Raw genomic sequence first — 15,658 nt, 5'->3', positions numbered from 1 at the left:
TATTATTATTATTATTATTATTATTATTATTATTATTATTATTATTATTATTATTAACCTTTATTTATAAAGCGCTGTAAATTTACACAGCGCTGTACATACGATCTTTTTAATTGGACGGTTCCCTGCCCTCAGGCTTACAATCTAAAAAGACACGACACAAAAGGAGAAGGGAGTGGTGGTGGGGAAGAAACATAAGTTTCTATGATTTTTGTAAAGGCTTCTGTCTAAATTTAGGGGTATGTCTTTGGCTTTTCCAGTTTATATTCTCAATTGGTTGTTACTACATCTTGGTCCAAGTGTTTGGGTCTGTTATCTGTTACCAGGGTGTCCATATGGTAATATTCCTGAAATTGGACTACAGGGCCTAAACACTCTAAAGGCACCAGATGCTATATGATCTTGGAAGCTAAGCAGGCCCAGCTCTGGTTAGTTCTTAGATGATAGCCCACCAATGAATACCAGGTGTCGTAGGCTATATTTCAGAGGAAGGGACTGACAAGCCCTATGAAATTCATGAAGTTGCCATAAGTGAACTGGCCACTTGAAGTAATGAGACCTTTTAGCACCTTTGACACTAAAAAAGAAGTTGGCAGCATGAGCTTTTGTAGACTTAATAAAGAGAGAGATGAGGAGAGTAGATTAGTGTGAGAAACAGAGCATGATGTGATGAACAGGTCAAGGGCACCCCCATGAAGATGGGGGTCAGATAGTGTTGAAATGTGTGTAGCATGCCAGGAAGCCATTATTGGCTATTTGAAGGCACATACACACACACACACATGGATTCTCATTTAAACTATAATGTAAGGAAAACACTCAAAATTAAGACTGTGCTACCCTTTTATGGACATACTGTATAAATGGACTTAAAGAAATTAGTTTTTGCATTGTCAGTTTAGGTGCCACAACCATAACAATAACTTCTTAGAAGTGTTCGGAGGACAACCTGCTCTCTCGATCCCTGTCCCTCATGGCCCTCATGGCTAGCGGCTCAGGGGGGACCGGTGGTAACCTCGTTGTTGCACCGGATTATAAATACATCTTTGAGGGATGGGCAATTTCCATCCAGCTTGAAATTGGCCATTGTAAAACCGCTGTTAAAAAAGGCCTCCCTCGACCCCCTGATGCATAATAATTATCGGCCTGTATCGCTATTGCCATTTTTAGGGAAGGTGATCGAGAGGGCGGTTGCTATCTAGCTTCAGTCGATCTTGGATGAAACGGATTATCTGGACCCATTTCAAACCAGCTTTCGGGCGGGCTACGGGGTTGAGACGGCCATGGTCGCCTTGGTCGATGATCTCCGTCTGGGCATCGACAGGGGTAGCGTGTTCCTGTTGGTGCTCTTGGACATCTCAGTGGCTTTCGATACCATAGACCATGGTATCCTTCTGGAGCGCCTGGCAGAGGTGGGAATCGGGGGCACTGCGCTCCAGTGGTTCCGGTCCTACCTCTCTGGGAGGTTCCAGATGGTGCAGCTGGGAGACGTGTGCTCCGATAAGAGGGCACTTATATCTGGGGTCCCTCAAGGAGCCATTCTGTCTCCCATGCTTTTTAACATTTACATGAAACCGCTGGGAGAGATCATCCGGAGACATGGGGCGCGGGGTTATCAGTACGCTGATGATACCCAAATAATCTTCTCTATGTCTCCGACTGATGCAGTGACTGAGGATGGCGTCTCTCCTCTCGTGGCCTGTCTGGAGTCGGTAATGGGCTGGATGAGGGAAAACCGACTCAGTCTGAATCCAGAGAAAACGGAGGTACTCGTGATAGGTTCTCCTGGGCCAGGGATGGCGGTGGTTCCACCTGTCCTGAACGGGGGCACGCTTCCCGTGAGGGACTCTGTACGCAGCCTGGGGGTGCTCCTCGACTCGTCGCTTCACCTTACATCTCAGGTGGATGCGACGGTCAGGAGCACCTGTTATCAGCTTCGGCTGATACGCCAGCTGCGTCCCTACCTGGGTCAGGGGGACCTTGAAACGGTAGTACATGCTCTGGTAACCTCTCGATTGCATTTCTGCAATGCGCTCTACATGGGGCAATCCTTGTACCAAACCCGGAAGCTACAATTGGTACAAAACATGGCAGCCAGACTGGTCACTGGCATATCCAGGGCCAGCCATATAACACCTGTGCTTAAAGATCTGCACTGGCTGCCTATTCGCTTCCGGGCGCAATACAAGGTGTTGGTTATGACCTATAAAGCCCTAAATGGCTTGGGCCCAGGATACCTAGAGGACCGCCTCTCCCCATACAATCCGCCCCGCACACTCAGAACTTCTGGGCAGCAACTACTGAGGGTCCCTGGGGCAAGATTGGCCTCCACAGCCAGGAGGACCTTCACCATCTCGGCCCCAACCCTCTGGAATTCGCTGCCCGGAGAGCTCCGCTCAGTCACCTCCCTAACCCATTTCAAGAAGGGATTAAAAACCTTCCTGTTTAAGATCGCATTCCCAGACACAGGCTCCTGTTAGTCTTCCCCTCCTCCAACAGCAGTGGTCATGCTGGTCAGAACTGGTTTTAACTGTAATTTTAAATTGTAATTTGTTGTGGGTTGATTATATTGTATTGTATTGTCTTGATGGATGCCGTTCACCGCCCTGATTGAAAGAAGGGCGGTATACAAATAAAATTTTTATTTTATTATTATTATTATTCTTTCATGCTTGTTTTGCCTGCCAAACTACATTCGTTTCTTTTTTTTTTCTGTAAATATAGGTTTGTAGACATACTCAGAGTAGTATAAAATCTGAGCAGTAACCTTGTAACTGGCTAGAATTATATTTGGACATTTACATAAGTTGATAAACTAGGCTTGGGACAGGGGAGTGAGGCATGAATTTCTTTCTTTTACCAAGCAGTGTTTTCTTTGACAGGGCTGAAATTGTTTTAATTTTGGGTAATTTTTTAAAAATTTTTTAGAGTTCTTAAAATAAATACAGTCACCCCTCCTAATGCGCGGATTTCAGATCCACGCCCTTGAATATACATGGACGGGCGACTGCCACTATTTGCAATGGCGCATACACATGGAATCCGGAACAGATCCCCCATGAAAACAGAGGGCCAACTGTATAGGAATGAAACTAAAAGTTAAAATAGTCATGTATGCTACACTAACACAGAAATAAGTAAAAATCCCTTCTCTCCATATAATTGTATTCAGGTTTTATAGCACCTTTTTCAGCCAGTTTCCATGACTGACCAAACACTGAAGTGTCACAGGTTATCTACACATTAAAGAGAAAGCAGTCTCTTTACAAAGTTCTCGGTTATTATTGCTGATGTATCTTTTTGTATGAAAAACACCATAGACTTCATAACAATCTGTAGCAGGAAAAAAATTTTCCCCTGTAGGGAACAAATATCAAACAAAACTGCTTTCCTTTCTTAGTTCTCCAGGCAAGTTTTGGATAGACAGGGATGCAACTGTCAATTAACTCTGGTAGCAAAGTAGTGGAAAAACCTGTCAAACCTTTTAAATAGTTGAATGCTTGAGAAATGAATTCTACTAATCTGAAATAGTCCATAATAGTTCGGTTCAATGTTGTGTTTAATGCTAGCTCATGAATATCCTCTGAGCTTGAGATTTTACACAGTACTTATGCAGTAGACTTCTAGGGTGGTAGAGCAGATTATGGCACTTCAGACTGCAGCTTGAGGGGGATTACATTTTTGTATATACCCTAATTTTTGCTTTGTTTTGTTTTTAAAAAGGACTCAAACATAGCATAGTGAAGATTTTCATACGACATCGTTATACCATTCCTTTATTGTCCCAAAGTGTAGTGGAATCATCATAACAGGTAGACGATTCCAAAAGATGTTCACATGAAGCTGTTAGTGTTCTTAAAATGTTGATATATCAGAATTTAGCAATTCAGCTGTTTTGAAATCGTTTTGTAATCATTTATTGCTGAATTCTGATATATCAACGTTTTAAGAACACTAACAGCTTCATGTGAAAATCTTTTGGAATCATCTATCTGTTATGATGATTCCACTACACTTTGGGATGATAAAGGAACGATACAACGATGTCATGTGAAAATCTTCAGCAAGTCAAAAACTAGAAGATTGGAATTCAGTAGAAACAATCTCCATCTTGTATGTGCTATTTCTTTCTTTCTTTCTTTCTTTCTTTCTTTCTTTCTTTTCAAGATATCATTTTTAAATAAATAGAAGAGGATTCACTTTGTGAGCCTCTACCTGTTCTGTGAACTATATTCTTCCACCTAATACTGCATAAGCAGACCTGGTCTTCACTGAACTAGGAAAACTAACTTTTGGCACATTAGGCAAATATATATATATATATATATATATTCTACAGATACCTCTGCCTAGCTCTCATGGTAGAATAAAATAAAATAAAACAATACACAAATTTAATAACTAAGAAGATACTGCATTTTCATGACATCCACAGTCTTTAGCCTGAGGCTAATGCCTTACTCAGCCTTGCTCTGAGCAACTTTCCCCTTCTGAATCCCAGTAAATGAAAGAGTATGTTTGAATGTCACTGAATATTAGATAGATAGATAGATAGATAGATAGATAGATAGATAGATAGATAGATAGATAGACAGACAGAAATAGTAGGAGAGAACGTAGAGCCAAACAAAATGTGTTTCATGCCTGTTGGTTCTGTAGAGAAGAGGCTGTGCTTCCAAGCATTACCTATAATGTAATAGCCCAGGCCAGCATGAGCATTTTCTTTTACTGAAAAGTAGCAAAATGAATATATTCACTTGGTAAGGAGGTGTAGGCAGATGCAGTGAGCTGTATCAAACATTCTGAAGAATATGTGGCACACTCTCAAGATCATATCTCCACATGATGCATGGACAAATATTGTACAAGTATGGCATGGAATGGGATTATGTGTCAACTCTGCAAGCAGACAAAATATGCTTCAAAGGGAATTGCAGGATTTAACTCAAAATATTTACACATGAATACTGTGCAGTAAGCATGCAGGGATATGAGTCATTTCTGTTCATATCTAATGGTAAATGAAAGGTCAGTTGTGTTTCTCTTTTCTTCTGCTTGTCCAGCTTCATTAAAGTTTTTCATTTCTAGTGGAATTTCTTTTTAATTTAACAGTCTCTTGCTCATTTTTCATGAACCAGCTGTGTTTTATTCTAACTCATTTAAAAGAGAAGGAGAAGGAGAGAGAGAGAGGAGTAACATGTGATTTTTCTAACCAGTATGTTAAGTTTATTTTTAAAAGTATGATCATATTAAAAGAAGTTGTTCTTAGACATACAGATCTTATGAAGCTGCAAATAGGTTTTTCAGTTCATTTGAGGAAATGGAGGCAAGCAAAGCTTTTAAACTAAGCTGTTCTAGAATTATATACTGTACAAAGTATCTATTATTAATAGTGGTGTTTAGAATTAATGTAGCAGTTTGGAGTGTTTGATACCAGAAAATAAGAAATATAAATTATTAAATAATAGCAGCATTGAATTTTCCCTTCCTACTAAGTGCCTTGCTACAATGCTGTACTGTGCCAGAGAATTTGTCAGCCTGTAGGAATGGACAGGCAGAGGAACAAAGGGCTATAGCAAGAAAATCCTTGCAGAATTTACAACTCTAGCCAATATTTGCATAGATAGGTCAAGATCTTACTTCAGACAGGTGGAGCATAACTCTCAGTTCCATGTCTTCTTGTGGGAGATTCTCTGAGAATGATTGGCATGCCTGTCTTTACAGCTGCCTATGTGGACTTTCTACAAACCTTATAATGAACGTTGTAGGTTGTTCATTAGGGGTTGGGGTCAGAGCCTTTATCTCACATTTTGAAGGCTTACCAAGGGCTATAGACTTTTTTCTCTTCCCTCTTTTCAAATCACAATGCTGTTCAAAGCAAGAATCTGTTCTTTTCATGGCTCATGACTGTGAATCTATCTAATGGCTTCATGGCCAAAAAAGGAAAGACATAAGAATTACCCTAAAAATAGCCATAGAAAATGCAGTTCACAAACCACAGCTTAGTCCTTCAACATCACTGGCTGTATATAGTATTAGAAGTCCATTTGTGTGTTACTTGCTAAAATGTGAACAAAACTTTTGCAATTGATTCAGTATGTTTAGCAGAACTCATCCTGAGCCAAAAATCCTATAGTAACAACTAGCGTAAGTGCATTCCTATGTTCAAGTTAAGGAATCCTTGCTTGGTTTAAAAAAGAAGAGTCAATATGACATAGGTGCGGTACACACCACCAACAAGTGGCGTACCAGCGCCAATACTAGGATTGGGGACCACACGGCAACCACACGGTCCCTAACCCTAGTATGTGCCAGTGGTGCAATAATGGTTGCATCCCATATACATGGGCACCATCATTATGATGTAATGGACGCATAGCGTCTGCACATCGTACTGTGCCAGTTATGTCATGGGTGTGCCATTGGCACACTCACAACTTAACAGTGGTGGCGCAAAAAGAACGTAGGTTTTCTGGGTTCTTTTTACTCTGGAGTGATGACATGCAGTTTGGAGGCTGCACCATCCCTCCGAAGCAAAAACAGGTGCCAGCAGGCCGCCATTTCTTGGCGGTCTGTACTGCGCCATCGTTTTCTTTTCTTTTCCCAAGCTTTTTCTTTTTGCTCAGAGATGATAACACATTAGGTTAAGTTATGTTACTACTTGAGGAGATAACGTGTCATGATTAACATAATGAACAATGATAACTACTTTACACATTATTCATAGAATCATCAAATTGGAAGAGAACACCAGGACCATCCAGTCCAACCGCTGCCATGCAGGAATACATGATTTGAACACTTTCAACAGATGGCTATCCAGCCTCTGTTTTAAAACATCCAAAGACGGAGACTCTGCCACACTCTGAGGCAGCATATTCCACTGTCAAACAGCTTTTACCATCAGGACATTTTTCGTCATGTTTAGATGGAATCTCTTTTCCAGTGGTTTGAATAATAACAATGAAAGCAAATAGTATCATATGACCAGCAATGTGTGAAGTCATTCAATAGCTAAATTAAGAAGTCAGTGCAAAAGGTGGCCAGTGTTTGACATCTAATTTGAAAAACCACAGGCTTGTTTCTGAGATGTAATTTCAGAAATACACAGCCAGGATTAAACAATTTTAAGTCTCACTGATTTTCTTGTGGGAGAGTTAAGCTGTGTTTAACCCTGATTCCTCCTTTGACATCAATGTAAGGCATTAATTCAGAGCCCTTGTCCTAAATGATTCTAAAATAAGCACTTGAATTTTCTACTTTAGTAAACTGGGGGGGGGGGGGGGGCTCAACTTAAAATAGCATATACTTGATTTTAAAATGTCTGTCTTGTATAGAATGAGTTAACTCTGGATAATTGTACACATACTGGGGCAGAAGCTGGTTAGGAGAGAAGCTGACTTCCCCACCCCTCCTCTCCCCCCAGTCCACCAAATACTTTTCTAGGGATTGATGGACTCTGAGGAATGGGATAGGATAGGATGTAGTGTGGGGCACTGAGAGGGAATGGGGATGTCTACAAGGTAGAAAACCTCCATGAGTAGATATCCCACTCCCTATGAGCCTTGCCTGATGACTACTTAACTATATTTTGGTTTCAGTGAAGGTTTTGTTTTGTTTTGTTTTCCCAGGCTTTTTAGAGGAGAAATGTTAACACTGCTTCGATTGAAAGATTTATTTTTAAATTTTTTGCATTTAGTCCTTGCATTTATTATGCTTTGTTTGATTTGTTCACTTTTCATTTTAACTGTTAGTTTATTATCTTTTGATGTAAATCACTATGGGAATTGAACTGGAAAGCATCACAGAAATACTTCAAGAATGGAAGGGGGGAAGCTCTCAAATATTCTCAGAAGTCAAGTGTTTAGAGGTTTCTTATGTTTAATTAAGGAGCACATTGGAGCTTCTTTAGCTCTGATTTCCTGGCTGTGCTCATTTACAGGAACTGGGGGATCAGTATGAGGAAACAAAAGGTACGTAATTGCACAAATTGCACAGCACAGCATCTTTATATAACACTCATCTTGAGAAGCTAACAGTTTATAATACTTCACTTTGGTGTCACGAAGAGAAAAACCTGTTTGAGAGCAGAGGATGCCAGGAATTATACTTCGGGGGTGGTCAGCCTTCTGCCCTCTCACCTCTCACTATTGTGTAGACAATGAGAAGATAACTGGAATTATATAACACAATTGGACATCGGGGTGTGTTTTTCCCTGTATCTCCTATCCAAGGCTTCAGAGATAGGGAGCCTAGGAAGAGGGGGAAATAAGTAGATTAAATGTGATCCCCTGAGAAACAGTGCAAGTTAAGCTACATTCATTTTGTGTGTGGATCATTTTCTGGTCACTATTGTTCTTTATGTCAGTGGTGTAGTGGCTTGAGCATTGGACTACAACTCTAGAGACCAGGGTTTGAATCGCTGTGTGGTTGTGGAAACCCATTGGGTGACCGTGAGCAAGTCACACACACCCAGTCCCAGAGGAAGACTGGGGCTGAGTGTGTGTGCCTTGCCCATTGTCACCCAATGTGTTTCCACAACCAAGCAGGGATTCAAACCCTGGTCTTCAGAGTTGTAGTCTTCCTCTGTCAATCCCCCTTCTGAACAAATTAGGTTCAAATTAGGCTTAGGGTCACCATAAGTACACAACAACAAGTAACAACAACAACGACAACAAGTAATACATGTGCTTTTTTGAAGGAGGAATTAAAACATCCAACCAGTGTCCAATTTGCCATTCTTGGCCAATATGTTTATGATTCTAATCATATCTCAGTTCTGTTTCTTGAATGAAATGAATTAGTTTCTTCTAGATCCACTTCAGTCTCACTTCAGATCTAGTATTTGATACAGACGCTAGTTTGATTTTCCTGGTAAATTATCTTTAGCAAGAACTAGGCAGGAGGTCTATTAGTTCTACATCTTAGGGGCACTGAAACCATCAGCTATGGTATATTTCTGGACTGCATGATGGGGATGGACTTGGGAGCTGCTTTACAACCTTTTTGATCCTTTCTTAAGGGCTGTTTTGAGAAAGTGATATTGGGGGACTTTTGTTTAACTCTGACCATTAGTGCATATCTTCCAGCATTTGCTCTTGTCCTCCCACCCCAACATCTACTGGGTGAGACTGTCTATGAATTTGGAGTACTAATAGAAAGATGTCAGACTGTTCTGTGCCATACAGTTCTATGTGACCAATTACAGTTGACATGCAGTTTTTTCTTGTTCGGGTATAAAGAGGGAAGTTGATTTTGTTCTGAAATGGTATCTGGAGACAGTAATGGCTAATGGATGAGGGATAATAAAGTGAGATTTAATCTAGATAAGAGAGAAGACACAATTTCTGAGATAGGAACCCAACATACTTTGGATGGGGTCATATTCCCCTTGAAGTATGTGCAAAAGTTGGGAGAGGTATTTTGACACTTGGTTTTGCATCTGCAGTGGTCAAATGGCAAATATAATTAGAAGTGGCTTTACCCAGATTAGTCAAGTTCACCAACAACATCTTTTTTCTGATGAAGTCAGACCTGTCCATGGTGACAAATGCCTTAGTTGCAACTAGAATTTATAACTTTAATGCACTCAACACGGGGTCAGCATTGAAAGATCTTTAGAAATTAAAGTTGGCCCAGAATGCAGCAGTGAAAATTCTTATGGGAACTCATTTAAGGTATCTCATTGCACCTATCCTGCAACAAATGCACTGGTTGCCACAATTAAAAGTATGGGTGATAACTTTAAATCCCTAAATGGATGAGGTTAAGGATGCTGTAGGGAGCATCCCTTCCCATGCCAACCAGCCCGTGCCCTGGTATCTCCTTTAAGGAGAACCCCATTCTCTGTGTCCCAGCTGTGGTAGTAGTGTGAGTAATGGGGGAAATAAAAAGGGCTTTCTCAATAGCCATGCCTATTCTCTGGAATTTCATGCTTCAGCAGCTTTGATTGACACCTAGTCTGACAGACACTGTTGATGGATAAGAATGTTTCTACTTAAATAAGCATTTGCTGTGTAAGTTTAATGCTTATAGTACTCTCTGATTTTATTATATTGTTGTTAATTTGTAATTGTATTACTAAGTACTGTAATGTTCTAATACTTTGTTACTGTTGTGAATTGTTGTAAGCTACCATGAGTGGTGTAAAAAACACAAGAAGGGATATAAGCTTTACTATACATACATGAATAGAGAAATGCAGGGTCATCATATCCACTATGCAGTTTGCATGAGATGAAATGCTCAAAATGAGTCTGCAGATATATTTTTAAAATAGGGAATAAATAAAACATATACAAATATTGTAATAATTTAATCATCCAAAATGTACTACTTCTGTATTAAGCAGCTTCTAAATCTCCCTATTTGTATAAATGACAGTGAAGTGAAGGTGAAAGTCAATTTAAACTTAGTAGCCCTAATTACTGCTTAATGCACTTAATTAATATTACTTCAGGCTACTTAATAGTGAGGAACAATTGCACCTCAGCAAAGTTAAACAAGAGCAACAACATGAGGAAGAACACATTTTTGAATCTGAATATGTATGTGTTTACAGTTCAAAATGATTAGAAATTCAGTGCTTTACAGTATTAGGACCAAATAATGCAAATATAAATAGTAAAAGAGTTCCTGTACCTTGGATCAAACAAGATGGGGGCTGCAGTCAAGAAATCAGAAGACTAAGAATGAGGATGGCAGCTATGAAAGAACTAGAAAAGATCTTCAAGAGCAAAGACATACAACTAAGCGGGAAAATTAGAATCGTACAAGCAATTGTGTTCCCTACTGCCATGGATAGATGTGAGAGCTGGACAATTAAGGAAAAAAAAACCTTCATTTGAGATGTAATGCTGAAGAAGAGTGCTGAGGATACCTGGGACAGCTAAATCAGACAAACAAATGGGTCATAGAACAGATTAGGTCTGAGATCTCTTTGGAAGCCAAGATGACTAAACTGAGACTGTCATACTTTTGCCATCTCATGGGAAGACATGGCTCATTAGGAAATACCATAATGCTAGGAAAGGTGAAGGGAAGAGAAAGAGAGGAAGATCATACACTAGATGAACAGACTCCATCAGGGTGGCCATGGACATGAATCTGCAAGAACTGGGGACAGTAGTGGAGGGCAGGTAGTATTGGAGATGTCTCATCCACAGGGCAGTCATGAGTTGAGATCGTTTGAGGTCAGTTAACAACAACAAAAATAACGAAACAGTGAATTATAGCTTGGATCCAGGGAGGCATTTCAAGGAGCACTGTCACTGCGGTAATCAGCTAACATGCAAGAGGGGGATGTCTCCAATATTCCATTCCCTCCCCTTCACATGCATAATATTATGGCACACCTCTGATCCTTAGAAGGCTTGGGTGGTGAGTGTAAAATGAAATATCAAAGTAAAGAGGTGCCAAGAAAGTCTATTTCTCTGGTTCCAAACTAATAAAAATAATTGACTAACAATTCTAGATCTTGTATAATCCACCCCATGCACTCAGGTCCTCTGGGGAACATTTACTTCAATTAGGCAGAATTAGATGGGCAGCTGTCAACCAGAGGACATTTTCATTGGCTGCTCCTAGACTATGAAATGACCTGCCAGGGGTGATGTGACAGCTAAACATGCTGCTTGAATGTAAAACAGCATTAAAGACCTATGTTTTCTGGCAGACCTACTATGGCCTGAAACACATGGGCAAGATAGAACAGCTTCCAGCTGTTTCGCGAGTGGGGTGTGCATATGACACATGCCCCTTGAGCAGCCAGAAGCGGTCCTGAGGGTGCCTGTGGTGGCCCAGGGCCATCAAAAAAGGAGTGCAAAAAAGAGCTCCTTGCCAGCGGCCTGTTTGGGACCATGACGGTGGCCCACTTTAAGAGTGGGCCATGCGGTTGCACTGGTCCCCAGGTGATCGTGGATACAGTGACCTCTGACTGCTTTTTCCTGCCCATCTGCTTGAGCCCTTTGTCAATTTTGAACTATTAATTTTATGTTGGATAAATTTAGTATGTTCTCTTTTTATGTGTTTTAACCTAGGGTGTTTAAAAGTTTTTATGTGTTTTCATCTTTGTTGTACTCCACCTTCAACCTTAGGGAGAAATGAGTGAGACATTATCATTGTCATTGTTATTAATGTTGTTGTTAATACTATTATTTTAATAATTATTAATCAGTATCAATTATTAAGTATTAATAATTATTAATATTAATATTTACTAGTATTGTTGACTATCTTTGCTACTTCTCTCTTGATTATGAAATCCACTCATTTCTTTTTTTCTTTTCATTTCCTGAGCAGAACACTGTGTAGTTATCTGAGTGGAAATGACCCATTCCTCTCCATTTTAGCTTATTTACCTCTAGTATTACTACGTTTATGCATTCCATTTCTTTTTTTACTGTGTCTAGTTTCCCTTGGCTCATGCCTCTCAAATTCCTGAGCAGCACTTTGTTTATCATCAAATGTGCAAGTCATTCAAAACTGGGAGAAATGGGTAATACCTTAGAAGGCAAAATCAATATTTAAGATTGCCTTAATAGATTGGAGTGCTGAACTAGAACACACACACATAATTTCAACAGAGATAAAAAGAATGTACTACATGTGCACAAAAACCCCACAGGCACAAATATAAGATGGGTGCTACCATACAAGTGAAAAAGATCTTGGTGTCCTGGTATACTATAAGCTTGAAGATAGGTCTTTAATGATGTTTTACATTCAGACCCCATTGTTGACATGATGAGGCAGCAAAAAAAGAAGTCACTCCTATGTTACTTCAACATAATTATATTGTCCAGATCAAGGTATTTTATTCTTCTTTAGTCAGACTTTACCAGTTCTAGGCAATGCTACTTACTATATAGACATGTCCTTAGGAAGTTAACCAAGTTAGAAAAAGTTCTGAAAGCCAAACCCTATGAGGAACAACAGAGAAGAGAAGAGTGGAAGGCAAAATGATAGCTACCTCCAAATATAGGAAAGGTTGTCACATAGAACAATGAGCTTGTTTTCTGCTGCCCCAGGAGGAAGAGCCAAACCAATATATACAAATTAACAAAAAAATGAGATTCTGACTAAATATTAGCAACAACATCCTAACAGTAACAGATTTTCAACAGTGTAATAGACTCAGAGTGATGGATGTTCACTCTATGGATGTTTTTAAATGGAGATTGCCCACTTCTTGGGAATACTTTAGTGGTGGATTCTTGCATTGTCAGGGAGTTGGATTAGATGGCCCTTCCAATTCTGCAATTCAGTATATTGTTCCATTTCAATACAGGCTGAGTTTCCCTTCTCTGAAATGCTTGGGACCAGAAGTGTTTTGGATTTCTGAGTTTTTGGGATTATGGAATATTTGCATGTGCTTAGTGGGATATCTTGAGGATGGGACTCAAATCTAAACATGACATTCATATATGTTTCCTGTACACTTTAGCTTGAAAGTAATTGTATACAACCAATAAATCTGAATCGTCCAAGCCATTATATTCCCCTTTACCATGTATGGATGTGAGAGCTGGACAGTGAAGGAAGTGGACAAAAAGAAAATCAACTCATTTGAGATGTGCTAGAGAAGAGTGCCAAGGATACCATGGGCAGCCAAAAGGACAAACAGATCAAGCCTGAAAAGGCTAGATGATGAAACTGAGGCTATCATAGTTGGCCGTATCATGAGTTGGCCATATCATGACCCAGAGCCTCGCCTTATGTAGGGGATCCGTTCCGGACCCACCCCACCCCCCACGTAAGGCAAATTTTGTCTATGCTTGAGCCCCATTCAAATGAATGGGGTTCATGCATATGCCATGGGTGCGCGCCCCATTCATTTGAATGGGACGTGCCACCCCTTGCACCCCACACGCTCCCTGCAGCTTGAGCACGTACACTAAGGAAGTTAGTGGCTAGTAATAAAGGAGGAAGATCACATGCCAGATGCAATCAGGGAGGTCACAGGCCTGAATCCTAAAGACCTGACCAGGGCAGGGATAGGAAATCTTGGAGATATCTCATCCACAGGTTCTCCATGAATTGGGGCTGACTCAAGGGCAGTTAACAAAAAAGAATAACAGAATATGTATAGAAAATATTTTAAATAATTTTGCACATGAAACAAAGTTTGTGTACATTGAACCATCAGAAAGCAAAGGTGTCACTATCTCAGTCATCCATGTGGAAAATTTTATATCTTGAAATATTTTGGATTTTGGAATTTCAGGTAAGGCAGACTCAACCTGTAGTAGCATTTGTATGCAGCTTGACTGAAGGTACTAATACTTCTTTTCCTATAGTGGCAAACAGTGTTACAAATACCCGAGCAATGTGGTGTAATTTAATAATGGCTATTCCATTATGATAAGTCATAGTATTTCTCTTTCCCTCCATACATGTTCTTTAAATGATTCTCCTTGCATGAGAAACGTGTAGAAAGAAGCAAACAGTGCTGCATGGCATTCTACCCTGCTAATGTAAGATTTGAATGCTACATAGGCCTAAACTATGGAACCAGAGACGATAACTAAGGCCTTGTACTGATCAGCTGCTTTTGGGAATTAGGGCCATGGCTGAAGGCAGGACAGGTTGAGCGATAAGGTTATCTGTGGCATAAATGATCGAGAGACTCTCCATGGGCATCTGTCATCTGTCAGGTATAGTCAGTATCTGAGACTGCCACACACATTACTTGGCATCTGCTGACATCTGATAGCACAGCTGCTGTAATATGCAAGGAAGTTATAGAGTGATTGCTCATTCCATTTACCCAGACCATTTCATTCTCATTCTATAGAAGATTGGTACATCTAGGCATCTTTTACTTTGCAAAGAATCAATGAGAAATGTACTAACAAGGAGAAGAATGCCCTGTATAACAATGTTATTGAATATAGAAAATCATTACATTGGACCAGGAATCGAATGCAAAAAGATATGCACTATTTCCCCCCCAAAGAGGATACACACAGAAAAAGCAATTTCAATGCCATACCTGTGCCATTCTATCATGTTTACCATGTTTTCCTCCACCCTCCTAGAGGCAGAATAAAATATTCAAAGGAAATCAAAGTCTGGCTCAGCAAGTGAAACTGCTCTATAAATACGCAAGATACTCACAGCCATGACACAGGCACAGATAGCATCTTCATTAATAAGAATATATCAAAGTCAGCATGAATTTGGATGGAAAATAGAAGTCAAGACCAGAGGAAAATCAAGGGATACAGGAACACACCAAAGTTCATGAAGGGCTCTACTAGTTCCTGTTCCAAAGGATCCAACAACCAACCTGGAAGAATGGAGTTTTGGACCTAAGGGTACTTAACCACCTAGGTCCTAGTCAATGAAATATCTAGACTATAATAGATGGTAAAACTTGCAGTTCAATAGCTTGCTACACACAAAAAAAAACTATAAAACAATTTCCAAAATATTCATTCTAGTCCTGGTAAGGAAAAGGCATAAGTAGATAGTTAATCGAACACTTTTCATTGTAAATAGCTACATAACCTAGTTCCTAATTAATACTCTTGCTGACAAATGAGAGTGCCTTACATACTTGTGCATTGTTCATAATCTTTGACCTTTGAACACATCACCAGCCATACATTTTAACCTTGGTGATTGGATCTGACATGACAGAAAAGCTGATACTTTC

At 39.9% G+C, this 15,658-nt stretch overlaps 1 protein-coding gene across 2 annotated transcripts in view; it reads left to right on the top strand.

Annotated features, from left to right (window-relative positions):
• Positions 1-15,658, top strand: part of DOK6 (docking protein 6) — a 299,546-nt gene that overhangs the window by 207,608 nt on the left and 76,280 nt on the right. The window lies entirely within an intron of this gene.

Source organism: Sceloporus undulatus, chromosome 4, assembly GCF_019175285.1.
Source record: "Sceloporus undulatus isolate JIND9_A2432 ecotype Alabama chromosome 4, SceUnd_v1.1, whole genome shotgun sequence".
Lineage (NCBI taxonomy): Eukaryota > Metazoa > Chordata > Lepidosauria > Squamata > Phrynosomatidae > Sceloporus > Sceloporus undulatus.
Note: the sequence above shows the minus strand (reverse complement) of the source record. Positions and strands in the feature narration are given on the sequence as shown.